Here is a 12,936-nt window from a genome sequence, read left to right as displayed (position 1 = left end):
TTTTCTGCAGTGTGTTGGCGCCTTTCATGTCCCAAAACGCTTTACAGCCAATGAAGTATTTTTAAAGTGAGTCACTGTTGTAATGTGGGAAATGGCGCAGCCAGGATGCACACAGCACGATCCCACAAACAGCAATGTGTTCATGACCAGATAATCTGTTTTTGTCAGTGATGTTGATATAGGAATAAATATTGAATGAATGTTGTAACTGGTTTGTCCCAACATGCACCTAATTTCTGTTGTTGCCCTGTGGATACGTAGGTTCCTGTGACCGGTATGTTGCAAAATCGTTTCTCGAGAGTTCACTGTCTACCACTTTAATTGCCTTAATTATTATTTTCCGCATAACAAAGTCACATTACACTCAACGGTCACTCGTTCCAGAACAGAAGCTGCTTCCAGTGGTAGCGTGGCCGAGCGGTCTAAGGCGCTGGATCCAGGTTCCAGTCTCTTCGGAGGCGTGGGTTCAAATCCCACCGCTGCCAGAATTTTCCCTGCGTAACACTTGCATTCTGTCAGCACAAGCATGGGCACCTGTTTCACAATGGGGCCATTTTGGTGTGGAAAAGTAGTTGGACTGTGAGCGGTGCCTTTCGTTTGTTGGCAAATGGCAATACCATCGAAGAGTTTGATGTCACCACTTGAAAATTGAAGGCCAGTTGAGCATGCTTTTTGCACGCTGGCCGCATTTGTGTGGATAAAAAGTAAATGTCAGAAGTGGGATTGGAAACCACGCCGCTAGAAGTGGGCTTGGCACCCACGTCCCAGAATACACCAACCTTTGGTAAGGTAAGGGTTACAGTCTTTGAGTTTGGCACCTTAAACCACTCGGCTATTTTGATAATGAACCGACTGTAACTGCAGAAAAGCGTGCTCCAATTCTGCACATTTACTGAGTTGCATCACAATCCTTCCTCCTGTGCAATCACACAACACGTACATTGTTACGACATCACTTAACAGGCAGCGCCAGTCATTAAGTTTATCATGCCTGCAATGCAACCAACACACGTATTTCTCACAACAGCTCGCATTTTGCCAGCTATCGGGTAAAATTTTCTGCAGTGTGTTGGCGCCTTTCATGTCCCAAAACGCTTTACAGCCAATGAAGTATTTTTAAAGTGAGTCACTGTTGTAATGTGGGAAATGGCGCAGCCAGGATGCACACAGCACGATCCCACAAACAGCAATGTGTTCATGACCAGATAATCTGTTTTTGTCAGTGATGTTGATATAGGAATAAATATTGAATGAATGTTGTAACTGGTTTGTCCCAACATGCACCTAATTTCTGTTGTTGCCCTGTGGATACGTAGGTTCCTGTGACCGGTATGTTGCAAAATCGTTTCTCGAGAGTTCACTGTCTACCACTTTAATTGCCTTAATTATTATTTTCCGCATAACAAAGTCACATTACACTCAACGGTCACTCGTTCCAGAACAGAAGCTGCTTCCAGTGGTAGCGTGGCCGAGCGGTCTAAGGCGCTGGATCCAGGTTCCAGTCTCTTCGGAGGCGTGGGTTCAAATCCCACTGCTGCCAGAATTTTCCCTGCGTAACACTTGCATTCTGTCAGCACAAGCATGGGCACCTGTTTCACAATGGGGCCATTTTGGTGTGGAAAAGTAGTTGGACTGTGAGCGGTGCCTTTCGTTTGTTGGCAAATGGCAATACCATCGAAGAGTTTGATGTCACCACTTGAAAATTGAAGGCCAGTTGAGCATGCTTTTTGCACGCTGGCCGCATTTGTGTGGATAAAAAGTAAATGTCAGAAGTGGGATTGGAAACCACGCCGCTAGAAGTGGGCTTGGCACCCACGTCCCAGAATACACCAACCTTTGGTAAGGTAAGGGTTACAGTCTTTGAGTTTGGCACCTTAAACCACTCGGCCACCCTGACAATGAACCGACTGTAACTGCAGAAAAGCGTGCTCCAATTCTGCACATTTACTGAGTTGCATCACAATCCTTCCTCCTGTGCAATCACACAACACGTACATTGTTACGACATCACTTAACAGGCAGCGCCAGTCATTAAGTTTATCATGCCTGCAATGCAACCAACACACGTATTTCTCACAACAGCTCGCATTTTGCCAGCTATCGGGTAAAATTTTCTGCAGTGTGTTGGCGCCTTTCATGTCCCAAAACGCTTTACAGCCAATGAAGTATTTTTAAAGTGAGTCACTGTTGTAATGTGGGAAATGGCGCAGCCAGGATGCACACAGCACGATCCCACAAACAGCAATGTGTTCATGACCAGATAATCTGTTTTTGTCAGTGATGTTGATATAGGAATAAATATTGAATGAATGTTGTAACTGGTTTGTCCCAACATGCACCTAATTTCTGTTGTTGCCCTGTGGATACGTAGGTTCCTGTGACCGGTATGTTGCAAAATCGTTTCTCGAGAGTTCACTGTCTACCACTTTAATTGCCTTAATTATTATTTTCCGCATAACAAAGTCACATTACACTCAACGGTCACTCGTTCCAGAACAGAAGCTGCTTCCAGTGGTAGCGTGGCCGAGCGGTCTAAGGCGCTGGATCCAGGTTCCAGTCTCTTCGGAGGCGTGGGTTCAAATCCCACCGCTGCCAGAATTTTCCCTGCGTAACACTTGCATTCTGTCAGCACAAGCATGGGCACCTGTTTCACAATGGGGCCATTTTGGTGTGGAAAAGTAGTTGGACTGTGAGCGGTGCCTTTCGTTTGTTGGCAAATGGCAATACCATCGAAGAGTTTGATGTCACCACTTGAAAATTGAAGGCCAGTTGAGCATGCTTTTTGCACGCTGGCCGCATTTGTGTGGATAAAAAGTAAATGTCAGAAGTGGGATTGGAAACCACGCCGCTAGAAGTGGGCTTGGCACCCACGTCCCAGAATACACCAACCTTTGGTAAGGTAAGGGTTACAGTCTTTGAGTTTGGCACCTTAAACCACTCGGCTATTTTGATAATGAACCGACTGTAACTGCAGAAAAGCGTGCTCCAATTCTGCACATTTACTGAGTTGCATCACAATCCTTCCTCCTGTGCAATCACACAACACGTACATTGTTACGACATCACTTAACAGGCAGCGCCAGTCATTAAGTTTATCATGCCTGCAATGCAACCAACACACGTATTTCTCACAACAGCTCGCATTTTGCCAGCTATCGGGTAAAATTTTCTGCAGTGTGTTGGCGCCTTTCATGTCCCAAAACGCTTTACAGCCAATGAAGTATTTTTAAAGTGAGTCACTGTTGTAATGTGGGAAATGGCGCAGCCAGGATGCACACAGCACGATCCCACAAACAGCAATGTGTTCATGACCAGATAATCTGTTTTTGTCAGTGATGTTGATATAGGAATAAATATTGAATGAATGTTGTAACTGGTTTGTCCCAACATGCACCTAATTTCTGTTGTTGCCCTGTGGATACGTAGGTTCCTGTGACCGGTATGTTGCAAAATCGTTTCTCGAGAGTTCACTGTCTACCACTTTAATTGCCTTAATTATTATTTTCCGCATAACAAAGTCACATTACACTCAACGGTCACTCGTTCCAGAACAGAAGCTGCTTCCAGTGGTAGCGTGGCCGAGCGGTCTAAGGCGCTGGATCCAGGTTCCAGTCTCTTCGGAGGCGTGGGTTCAAATCCCACTGCTGCCAGAATTTTCCCTGCGTAACACTTGCATTCTGTCAGCACAAGCATGGGCACCTGTTTCACAATGGGGCCATTTTGGTGTGGAAAAGTAGTTGGACTGTGAGCGGTGCCTTTCGTTTGTTGGCAAATGGCAATACCATCGAAGAGTTTGATGTCACCACTTGAAAATTGAAGGCCAGTTGAGCATGCTTTTTGCACGCTGGCCGCATTTGTGTGGATAAAAAGTAAATGTCAGAAGTGGGATTGGAAACCACGCCGCTAGAAGTGGGCTTGGCACCCACGTCCCAGAATACACCAACCTTTGGTAAGGTAAGGGTTACAGTCTTTGAGTTTGGCACCTTAAACCACTCGGCTATTTTGATAATGAACCGACTGTAACTGCAGAAAAGCGTGCTCCAATTCTGCACATTTACTGAGTTGCATCACAATCCTTCCTCCTGTGCAATCACACAACACGTACATTGTTACGACATCACTTAACAGGCAGCGCCAGTCATTAAGTTTATCATGCCTGCAATGCAACCAACACACGTATTTCTCACAACAGCTCGCATTTTGCCAGCTATCGGGTAAAATTTTCTGCAGTGTGTTGGCGCCTTTCATGTCCCAAAACGCTTTACAGCCAATGAAGTATTTTTAAAGTGAGTCACTGTTGTAATGTGGGAAATGGCGCAGCCAGGATGCACACAGCACGATCCCACAAACAGCAATGTGTTCATGACCAGATAATCTGTTTTTGTCAGTGATGTTGATATAGGAATAAATATTGAATGAATGTTGTAACTGGTTTGTCCCAACATGCACCTAATTTCTGTTGTTGCCCTGTGGATACGTAGGTTCCTGTGACCGGTATGTTGCAAAATCGTTTCTCGAGAGTTCACTGTCTACCACTTTAATTGCCTTAATTATTATTTTCCGCATAACAAAGTCACATTACACTCAACGGTCACTCGTTCCAGAACAGAAGCTGCTTCCAGTGGTAGCGTGGCCGAGCGGTCTAAGGCGCTGGATCCAGGTTCCAGTCTCTTCGGAGGCGTGGGTTCAAATCCCACTGCTGCCAGAATTTTCCCTGCGTAACACTTGCATTCTGTCAGCACAAGCATGGGCACCTGTTTCACAATGGGGCCATTTTGGTGTGGAAAAGTAGTTGGACTGTGAGCGGTGCCTTTCGTTTGTTGGCAAATGGCAATACCATCGAAGAGTTTGATGTCACCACTTGAAAATTGAAGGCCAGTTGAGCATGCTTTTTGCACGCTGGCCGCATTTGTGTGGATAAAAAGTAAATGTCAGAAGTGGGATTGGAAACCACGCCGCTAGAAGTGGGCTTGGCACCCACGTCCCAGAATACACCAACCTTTGGTAAGGTAAGGGTTACAGTCTTTGAGTTTGGCACCTTAAACCACTCGGCCACCCTGACAATGAACCGACTGTAACTGCAGAAAAGCGTACTCCAATTCTGCACATTTACTGAGTTGCATCACAATCCTTCCTCCTGTGCAATCACACAACACGTACATTGTTACGACATCACTTAACAGGCAGCGCCAGTCATTAAGTTTATCATGCCTGCAATGCAACCAACACACGTATTTCTCACAACAGCTCGCATTTTGCCAGCTATCGGGTAAAGTTTTCTGCAGTGTGTTGGCGCCTTTCATGTCCCAAAACGCTTTACAGCCAATGAAGTATTTTTAAAGTGAGTCACTGTTGTAATGTGGGAAATGGCGCAGCCAGGATGCACACAGCACGATCCCACAAACAGCAATGTGTTCATGACCAGATAATCTGTTTTTGTCAGTGATGTTGATATAGAAATAAATATTGAATTAATGTTGTAACTGGTTTGTCCCAACATGCACCTAATTTCTGTTGTTGCCCTGTGGATACGTAGGTTCCTGTGACCGGTATGTTGCAAAATCGTTTCTCGAGAGTTCACTGTCTACCACTTTAATTGCCTTAATTATTATTTTCCGCATAACAAAGTCACATTACACTCAACGGTCACTCGTTCCAGAACAGAAGCTGCTTCCAGTGGTAGCGTGGCCGAGCGGTCTAAGGCGCTGGATCCAGGTTCCAGTCTCTTCGGAGGCGTGGGTTCAAATCCCACCGCTGCCAGAATTTTCCCTGCGTAACACTTGCATTCTGTCAGCACAACCATGGGCACCTGTTTCACAATGGGGCCATTTTGGTGTGGAAAAGTAGTTGGACTGTGAGCGGTGCCTTTCGTTTGTTGGCAAATGGCAATACCATCGAAGAGTTTGATGTCACCACTTGAAAATTGAAGGCCAGTTGAGCATGCTTTTTGCACGCTGGCCGCATTTGTGTGGATAAAAAGTAAATGTCAGAAGTGGGATTGGAAACCACGCCGCTAGAAGTGGGCTTGGCACCCACGTCCCAGAATACACCAACCTTTGGTAAGGTAAGGGTTACAGTCTTTGAGTTTGGCACCTTAAACCACTCGGCTATTTTGATAATGAACCGACTGTAACTGCAGAAAAGCGTACTCCAATTCTGCACATTTACTGAGTTGCATCACAATCCTTCCTCCTGTGCAATCACACAACACGTACATTGTTACGACATCACTTAACAGGCAGCGCCAGTCATTAAGTTTATCATGCCTGCAATGCAACCAACACACGTATTTCTCACAACAGCTCGCATTTTGCCAGCTATCGGGTAAAATTTTCTGCAGTGTGTTGGCGCCTTTCATGTCCCAAAACGCTTTACAGCCAATGAAGTATTTTTAAAGTGAGTCACTGTTGTAATGTGGGAAATGGCGCAGCCAGGATGCACACAGCACGATCCCACAAACAGCAATGTGTTCATGACCAGATAATCTGTTTTTGTCAGTGATGTTGATATAGGAATAAATATTGAATGAATGTTGTAACTGGTTTGTCCCAACATGCACCTAATTTCTGTTGTTGCCCTGTGGATACGTAGGTTCCTGTGACCGGTATGTTGCAAAATCGTTTCTCGAGAGTTCACTGTCTACCACTTTAATTGCCTTAATTATTATTTTCCGCATAACAAAGTCACATTACACTCAACGGTCACTCGTTCCAGAACAGAAGCTGCTTCCAGTGGTAGCGTGGCCGAGCGGTCTAAGGCGCTGGATCCAGGTTCCAGTCTCTTCGGAGGCGTGGGTTCAAATCCCACCGCTGCCAGAATTTTCCCTGCGTAACACTTGCATTCTGTCAGCACAAGCATGGGCACCTGTTTCACAATGGGGCCATTTTGGTGTGGAAAAGTAGTTGGACTGTGAGCGGTGCCTTTCGTTTGTTGGCAAATGGCAATACCATCGAAGAGTTTGATGTCACCACTTGAAAATTGAAGGCCAGTTGAGCATGCTTTTTGCACGCTGGCCGCATTTGTGTGGATAAAAAGTAAATGTCAGAAGTGGGATTGGAAACCACGCCGCTAGAAGTGGGCTTGGCACCCACGTCCCAGAATACACCAACCTTTGGTAAGGTAAGGGTTACAGTCTTTGAGTTTGGCACCTTAAACCACTCGGCTATTTTGATAATGAACCGACTGTAACTGCAGAAAAGCGTGCTCCAATTCTGCACATTTACTGAGTTGCATCACAATCCTTCCTCCTGTGCAATCACACAACACGTACATTGTTACGACATCACTTAACAGGCAGCGCCAGTCATTAAGTTTATCATGCCTGCAATGCAACCAACACACGTATTTCTCACAACAGCTCGCATTTTGCCAGCTATCGGGTAAAATTTTCTGCAGTGTGTTGGCGCCTTTCATGTCCCAAAACGCTTTACAGCCAATGAAGTATTTTTAAAGTGAGTCACTGTTGTAATGTGGGAAATGGCGCAGCCAGGATGCACACAGCACGATCCCACAAACAGCAATGTGTTCATGACCAGATAATCTGTTTTTGTCAGTGATGTTGATATAGGAATAAATATTGAATGAATGTTGTAACTGGTTTGTCCCAACATGCACCTAATTTCTGTTGTTGCCCTGTGGATACGTAGGTTCCTGTGACCGGTATGTTGCAAAATCGTTTCTCGAGAGTTCACTGTCTACCACTTTAATTGCCTTAATTATTATTTTCCGCATAACAAAGTCACATTACACTCAACGGTCACTCGTTCCAGAACAGAAGCTGCTTCCAGTGGTAGCGTGGCCGAGCGGTCTAAGGCGCTGGATCCAGGTTCCAGTCTCTTCGGAGGCGTGGGTTCAAATCCCACTGCTGCCAGAATTTTCCCTGCGTAACACTTGCATTCTGTCAGCACAAGCATGGGCACCTGTTTCACAATGGGGCCATTTTGGTGTGGAAAAGTAGTTGGACTGTGAGCGGTGCCTTTCGTTTGTTGGCAAATGGCAATACCATCGAAGAGTTTGATGTCACCACTTGAAAATTGAAGGCCAGTTGAGCATGCTTTTTGCACGCTGGCCGCATTTGTGTGGATAAAAAGTAAATGTCAGAAGTGGGATTGGAAACCACGCCGCTAGAAGTGGGCTTGGCACCCACGTCCCAGAATACACCAACCTTTGGTAAGGTAAGGGTTACAGTCTTTGAGTTTGGCACCTTAAACCACTCGGCTATTTTGATAATGAACCGACTGTAACTGCAGAAAAGCGTGCTCCAATTCTGCACATTTACTGAGTTGCATCACAATCCTTCCTCCTGTGCAATCACACAACACGTACATTGTTACGACATCACTTAACAGGCAGCGCCAGTCATTAAGTTTATCATGCCTGCAATGCAACCAACACACGTATTTCTCACAACAGCTCGCATTTTGCCAGCTATCAGGTAAAATTTTCTGCAGTGTGTTGGCGCCTTTCATGTCCCAAAACGCTTTACAGCCAATGAAGTATTTTTAAAGTGAGTCACTGTTGTAATGTGGGAAATGGCGCAGCCAGGATGCACACAGCACGATCCCACAAACAGCAATGTGTTCATGACCAGATAATCTGTTTTTGTCAGTGATGTTGATATAGGAATAAATATTGAATGAATGTTGTAACTGGTTTGTCCCAACATGCACCTAATTTCTGTTGTTGCCCTGTGGATACGTAGGTTCCTGTGACCGGTATGTTGCAAAATCGTTTCTCGAGAGTTCACTGTCTACCACTTTAATTGCCTTAATTATTATTTTCCGCATAACAAAGTCACATTACACTCAACGGTCACTCGTTCCAGAACAGAAGCTGCTTCCAGTGGTAGCGTGGCCGAGCGGTCTAAGGCGCTGGATCCAGGTTCCAGTCTCTTCGGAGGCGTGGGTTCAAATCCCACTGCTGCCAGAATTTTCCCTGCGTAACACTTGCATTCTGTCAGCACAAGCATGGGCACCTGTTTCACAATGGGGCCATTTTGGTGTGGAAAAGTAGTTGGACTGTGAGCGGTGCCTTTCGTTTGTTGGCAAATGGCAATACCATCGAAGAGTTTGATGTCACCACTTGAAAATTGAAGGCCAGTTGAGCATGCTTTTTGCACGCTGGCCGCATTTGTGTGGATAAAAAGTAAATGTCAGAAGTGGGATTGGAAACCACGCCGCTAGAAGTGGGCTTGGCACCCACGTCCCAGAATACACCAACCTTTGGTAAGGTAAGGGTTACAGTCTTTGAGTTTGGCACCTTAAACCACTCGGCCACCCTGACAATGAACCGACTGTAACTGCAGAAAAGCGTGCTCCAATTCTGCACATTTACTGAGTTGCATCACAATCCTTCCTCCTGTGCAATCACACAACACGTACATTGTTACGACATCACTTAACAGGCAGCGCCAGTCATTAAGTTTATCATGCCTGCAATGCAACCAACACACGTATTTCTCACAACAGCTCGCATTTTGCCAGCTATCGGGTAAAATTTTCTGCAGTGTGTTGGCGCCTTTCATGTCCCAAAACGCTTTACAGCCAATGAAGTATTTTTAAAGTGAGTCACTGTTGTAATGTGGGAAATGGCGCAGCCAGGATGCACACAGCACGATCCCACAAACAGCAATGTGTTCATGACCAGATAATCTGTTTTTGTCAGTGATGTTGATATAGGAATAAATATTGAATGAATGTTGTAACTGGTTTGTCCCAACATGCACCTAATTTCTGTTGTTGCCCTGTGGATACGTAGGTTCCTGTGACCGGTATGTTGCAAAATCGTTTCTCGAGAGTTCACTGTCTACCACTTTAATTGCCTTAATTATTATTTTCCGCATAACAAAGTCACATTACACTCAACGGTCACTCGTTCCAGAACAGAAGCTGCTTCCAGTGGTAGCGTGGCCGAGCGGTCTAAGGCGCTGGATCCAGGTTCCAGTCTCTTCGGAGGCGTGGGTTCAAATCCCACCGCTGCCAGAATTTTCCCTGCGTAACACTTGCATTCTGTCAGCACAAGCATGGGCACCTGTTTCACAATGGGGCCATTTTGGTGTGGAAAAGTAGTTGGACTGTGAGCGGTGCCTTTCGTTTGTTGGCAAATGGCAATACCATCGAAGAGTTTGATGTCACCACTTGAAAATTGAAGGCCAGTTGAGCATGCTTTTTGCACGCTGGCCGCATTTGTGTGGATAAAAAGTAAATGTCAGAAGTGGGATTGGAAACCACGCCGCTAGAAGTGGGCTTGGCACCCACGTCCCAGAATACACCAACCTTTGGTAAGGTAAGGGTTACAGTCTTTGAGTTTGGCACCTTAAACCACTCGGCTATTTTGATAATGAACCGACTGTAACTGCAGAAAAGCGTGCTCCAATTCTGCACATTTACTGAGTTGCATCACAATCCTTCCTCCTGTGCAATCACACAACACGTACATTGTTACGACATCACTTAACAGGCAGCGCCAGTCATTAAGTTTATCATGCCTGCAATGCAACCAACAGACGTATTTCTCACAACAGCTCGCATTTTGCCAGCTATCGGGTAAAATTTTCTGCAGTGTGTTGGCGCCTTTCATGTCCCAAAACGCTTTACAGCCAATGAAGTATTTTTAAAGTGAGTCACTGTTGTAATGTGGGAAATGGCGCAGCCAGTATGCACACAGCACGATCCCACAAACAGCAATGTGTTCATGACCAGATAATCTGTTTTTGTCAGTGATGTTGATATAGGAATAAATATTGAATGAATGTTGTAACTGGTTTGTCCCAACATGCACCTAATTTCTGTTGTTGCCCTGTGGATACGTAGGTTCCTGTGACCGGTATGTTGCAAAATCGTTTCTCGAGAGTTCACTGTCTACCACTTTAATTGCCTTAATTATTATTTTCCGCATAACAAAGTCACATTACACTCAACGGTCACTCGTTCCAGAACAGAAGCTGCTTCCAGTGGTAGCGTGGCCGAGCGGTCTAAGGCGCTGGATCCAGGTTCCAGTCTCTTCGGAGGCGTGGGTTCAAATCCCACTGCTGCCAGAATTTTCCCTGCGTAACACTTGCATTCTGTCAGCACAAGCATGGGCACCTGTTTCACAATGGGGCCATTTTGGTGTGGAAAAGTAGTTGGACTGTGAGCGGTGCCTTTCGTTTGTTGGCAAATGGCAATACCATCGAAGAGTTTGATGTCACCACTTGAAAATTGAAGGCCAGTTGAGCATGCTTTTTGCACGCTGGCCGCATTTGTGTGGATAAAAAGTAAATGTCAGAAGTGGGATTGGAAACCACGCCGCTAGAAGTGGGCTTGGCACCCACGTCCCAGAATACACCAACCTTTGGTAAGGTAAGGGTTACAGTCTTTGAGTTTGGCACCTTAAACCACTCGGCTATTTTGATAATGAACCGACTGTAACTGCAGAAAAGCGTACTCCAATTCTGCACATTTACTGAGTTGCATCACAATCCTTCCTCCTGTGCAATCACACAACACGTACATTGTTACGACATCACTTAACAGGCAGCGCCAGTCATTAAGTTTATCATGCCTGCAATGCAACCAACACACGTATTTCTCACAACAGCTCGCATTTTGCCAGCTATCGGGTAAAATTTTCTGCAGTGTGTTGGCGCCTTTCATGTCCCAAAACGCTTTACAGCCAATGAAGTATTTTTAAAGTGAGTCACTGTTGTAATGTGGGAAATGGCGCAGCCAGTATGCACACAGCACGATCCCACAAACAGCAATGTGTTCATGACCAGATAATCTGTTTTTGTCAGTGATGTTGATATAGGAATAAATATTGAATGAATGTTGTAACTGGTTTGTCCCAACATGCACCTAATTTCTGTTGTTGCCCTGTGGATACGTAGGTTCCTGTGACCGGTATGTTGCAAAATCGTTTCTCGAGAGTTCACTGTCTACCACTTTAATTGCCTTAATTATTATTTTCCGCATAACAAAGTCACATTACACTCAACGGTCACTCGTTCCAGAACAGAAGCTGCTTCCAGTGGTAGCGTGGCCGAGCGGTCTAAGGCGCTGGATCCAGGTTCCAGTCTCTTCGGAGGCGTGGGTTCAAATCCCACTGCTGCCAGAATTTTCCCTGCGTAACATTTGCATTCTGTCAGCACAAGCATGGGCACCTGTTTCACAATGGGGCCATTTTGGTGTGGAAAAGTAGTTGGACTGTGAGCGGTGCCTTTCGTTTGTTGGCAAATGGCAATACCATCGAAGAGTTTGATGTCACCACTTGAAAATTGAAGGCCAGTTGAGCATGCTTTTTGCACGCTGGCCGCATTTGTGTGGATAAAAAGTAAATGTCAGAAGTGGGATTGGAAACCACGCCGCTAGAAGTGGGCTTGGCACCCACGTCCCAGAATACACCAACCTTTGGTAAGGTAAGGGTTACAGTCTTTGAGTTTGGCACCTTAAACCACTCGGCTATTTTGATAATGAACCGACTGTAACTGCAGAAAAGCGTACTCCAATTCTGCACATTTACTGAGTTGCATCACAATCCTTCCTCCTGTGCAATCACACAACACGTACATTGTTACGACATCACTTAACAGGCAGCGCCAATCATTAAGTTTATCATGCCTGCAATGCAACCAACACACGTATTTCTCACAACAGCTCGCATTTTGCCAGCTATCGGGTAAAATTTTCTGCAGTGTGTTGGCGCCTTTCATGTCCCAAAACGCTTTACAGCCAATGAAGTATTTTTAAAGTGAGTCACTGTTGTAATGTGGGAAATGGCGCAGCCAGTATGCACACAGCACGATCCCACAAACAGCAATGTGTTCATGACCAGATAATCTGTTTTTGTCAGTGATGTTGATATAGGAATAAATATTGAATGAATGTTGTAACTGGTTTGTCCCAACATGCACCTAATTTCTGTTGTTGCCCTGTGGATACGTAGGTTCCTGTGACCGGT

At 45.4% G+C, this 12,936-nt stretch overlaps 12 non-coding genes across 12 annotated transcripts; all 12 read left to right on the top strand.

The window, feature by feature from the left end:
- Positions 1-403: 403 nt before the first annotated feature.
- On the top strand, positions 404-485 carry trnal-cag (transfer RNA leucine (anticodon CAG)). The gene has a single exon. It is a non-coding gene; the product is annotated as a tRNA-Leu (tRNA).
- A 973-nt stretch (positions 486-1,458) lies between these two features.
- On the top strand, positions 1,459-1,540 carry trnal-cag (transfer RNA leucine (anticodon CAG)). The gene has a single exon. It is a non-coding gene; the product is annotated as a tRNA-Leu (tRNA).
- Positions 1,541-2,513: 973 nt separating this feature from the next.
- trnal-cag (transfer RNA leucine (anticodon CAG)) lies at positions 2,514-2,595 on the top strand. The gene has a single exon. It is a non-coding gene; the product is annotated as a tRNA-Leu (tRNA).
- Positions 2,596-3,568: 973 nt separating this feature from the next.
- Positions 3,569-3,650, top strand: trnal-cag (transfer RNA leucine (anticodon CAG)). The gene has a single exon. It is a non-coding gene; the product is annotated as a tRNA-Leu (tRNA).
- A 973-nt stretch (positions 3,651-4,623) lies between these two features.
- On the top strand, positions 4,624-4,705 carry trnal-cag (transfer RNA leucine (anticodon CAG)). The gene has a single exon. It is a non-coding gene; the product is annotated as a tRNA-Leu (tRNA).
- A 973-nt stretch (positions 4,706-5,678) lies between these two features.
- trnal-cag (transfer RNA leucine (anticodon CAG)) lies at positions 5,679-5,760 on the top strand. The gene has a single exon. It is a non-coding gene; the product is annotated as a tRNA-Leu (tRNA).
- Positions 5,761-6,733: 973 nt separating this feature from the next.
- Positions 6,734-6,815, top strand: trnal-cag (transfer RNA leucine (anticodon CAG)). The gene has a single exon. It is a non-coding gene; the product is annotated as a tRNA-Leu (tRNA).
- A 973-nt stretch (positions 6,816-7,788) lies between these two features.
- Positions 7,789-7,870, top strand: trnal-cag (transfer RNA leucine (anticodon CAG)). The gene has a single exon. It is a non-coding gene; the product is annotated as a tRNA-Leu (tRNA).
- Positions 7,871-8,843: 973 nt separating this feature from the next.
- Positions 8,844-8,925, top strand: trnal-cag (transfer RNA leucine (anticodon CAG)). Its single transcript has one exon. It is a non-coding gene; the product is annotated as a tRNA-Leu (tRNA).
- Positions 8,926-9,898: 973 nt separating this feature from the next.
- Positions 9,899-9,980, top strand: trnal-cag (transfer RNA leucine (anticodon CAG)). Its single transcript has one exon. It is a non-coding gene; the product is annotated as a tRNA-Leu (tRNA).
- Positions 9,981-10,953: 973 nt separating this feature from the next.
- trnal-cag (transfer RNA leucine (anticodon CAG)) lies at positions 10,954-11,035 on the top strand. The gene has a single exon. It is a non-coding gene; the product is annotated as a tRNA-Leu (tRNA).
- Positions 11,036-12,008: 973 nt separating this feature from the next.
- On the top strand, positions 12,009-12,090 carry trnal-cag (transfer RNA leucine (anticodon CAG)). Its single transcript has one exon. It is a non-coding gene; the product is annotated as a tRNA-Leu (tRNA).
- Positions 12,091-12,936: the final 846 nt, after the last annotated feature.

This window comes from Pristiophorus japonicus, chromosome 8 (genome assembly GCF_044704955.1).
Source record: "Pristiophorus japonicus isolate sPriJap1 chromosome 8, sPriJap1.hap1, whole genome shotgun sequence".
Taxonomy (NCBI): domain Eukaryota; kingdom Metazoa; phylum Chordata; class Chondrichthyes; family Pristiophoridae; genus Pristiophorus; species Pristiophorus japonicus.
This window is presented reverse-complemented; position numbering and strand designations above follow the sequence as displayed.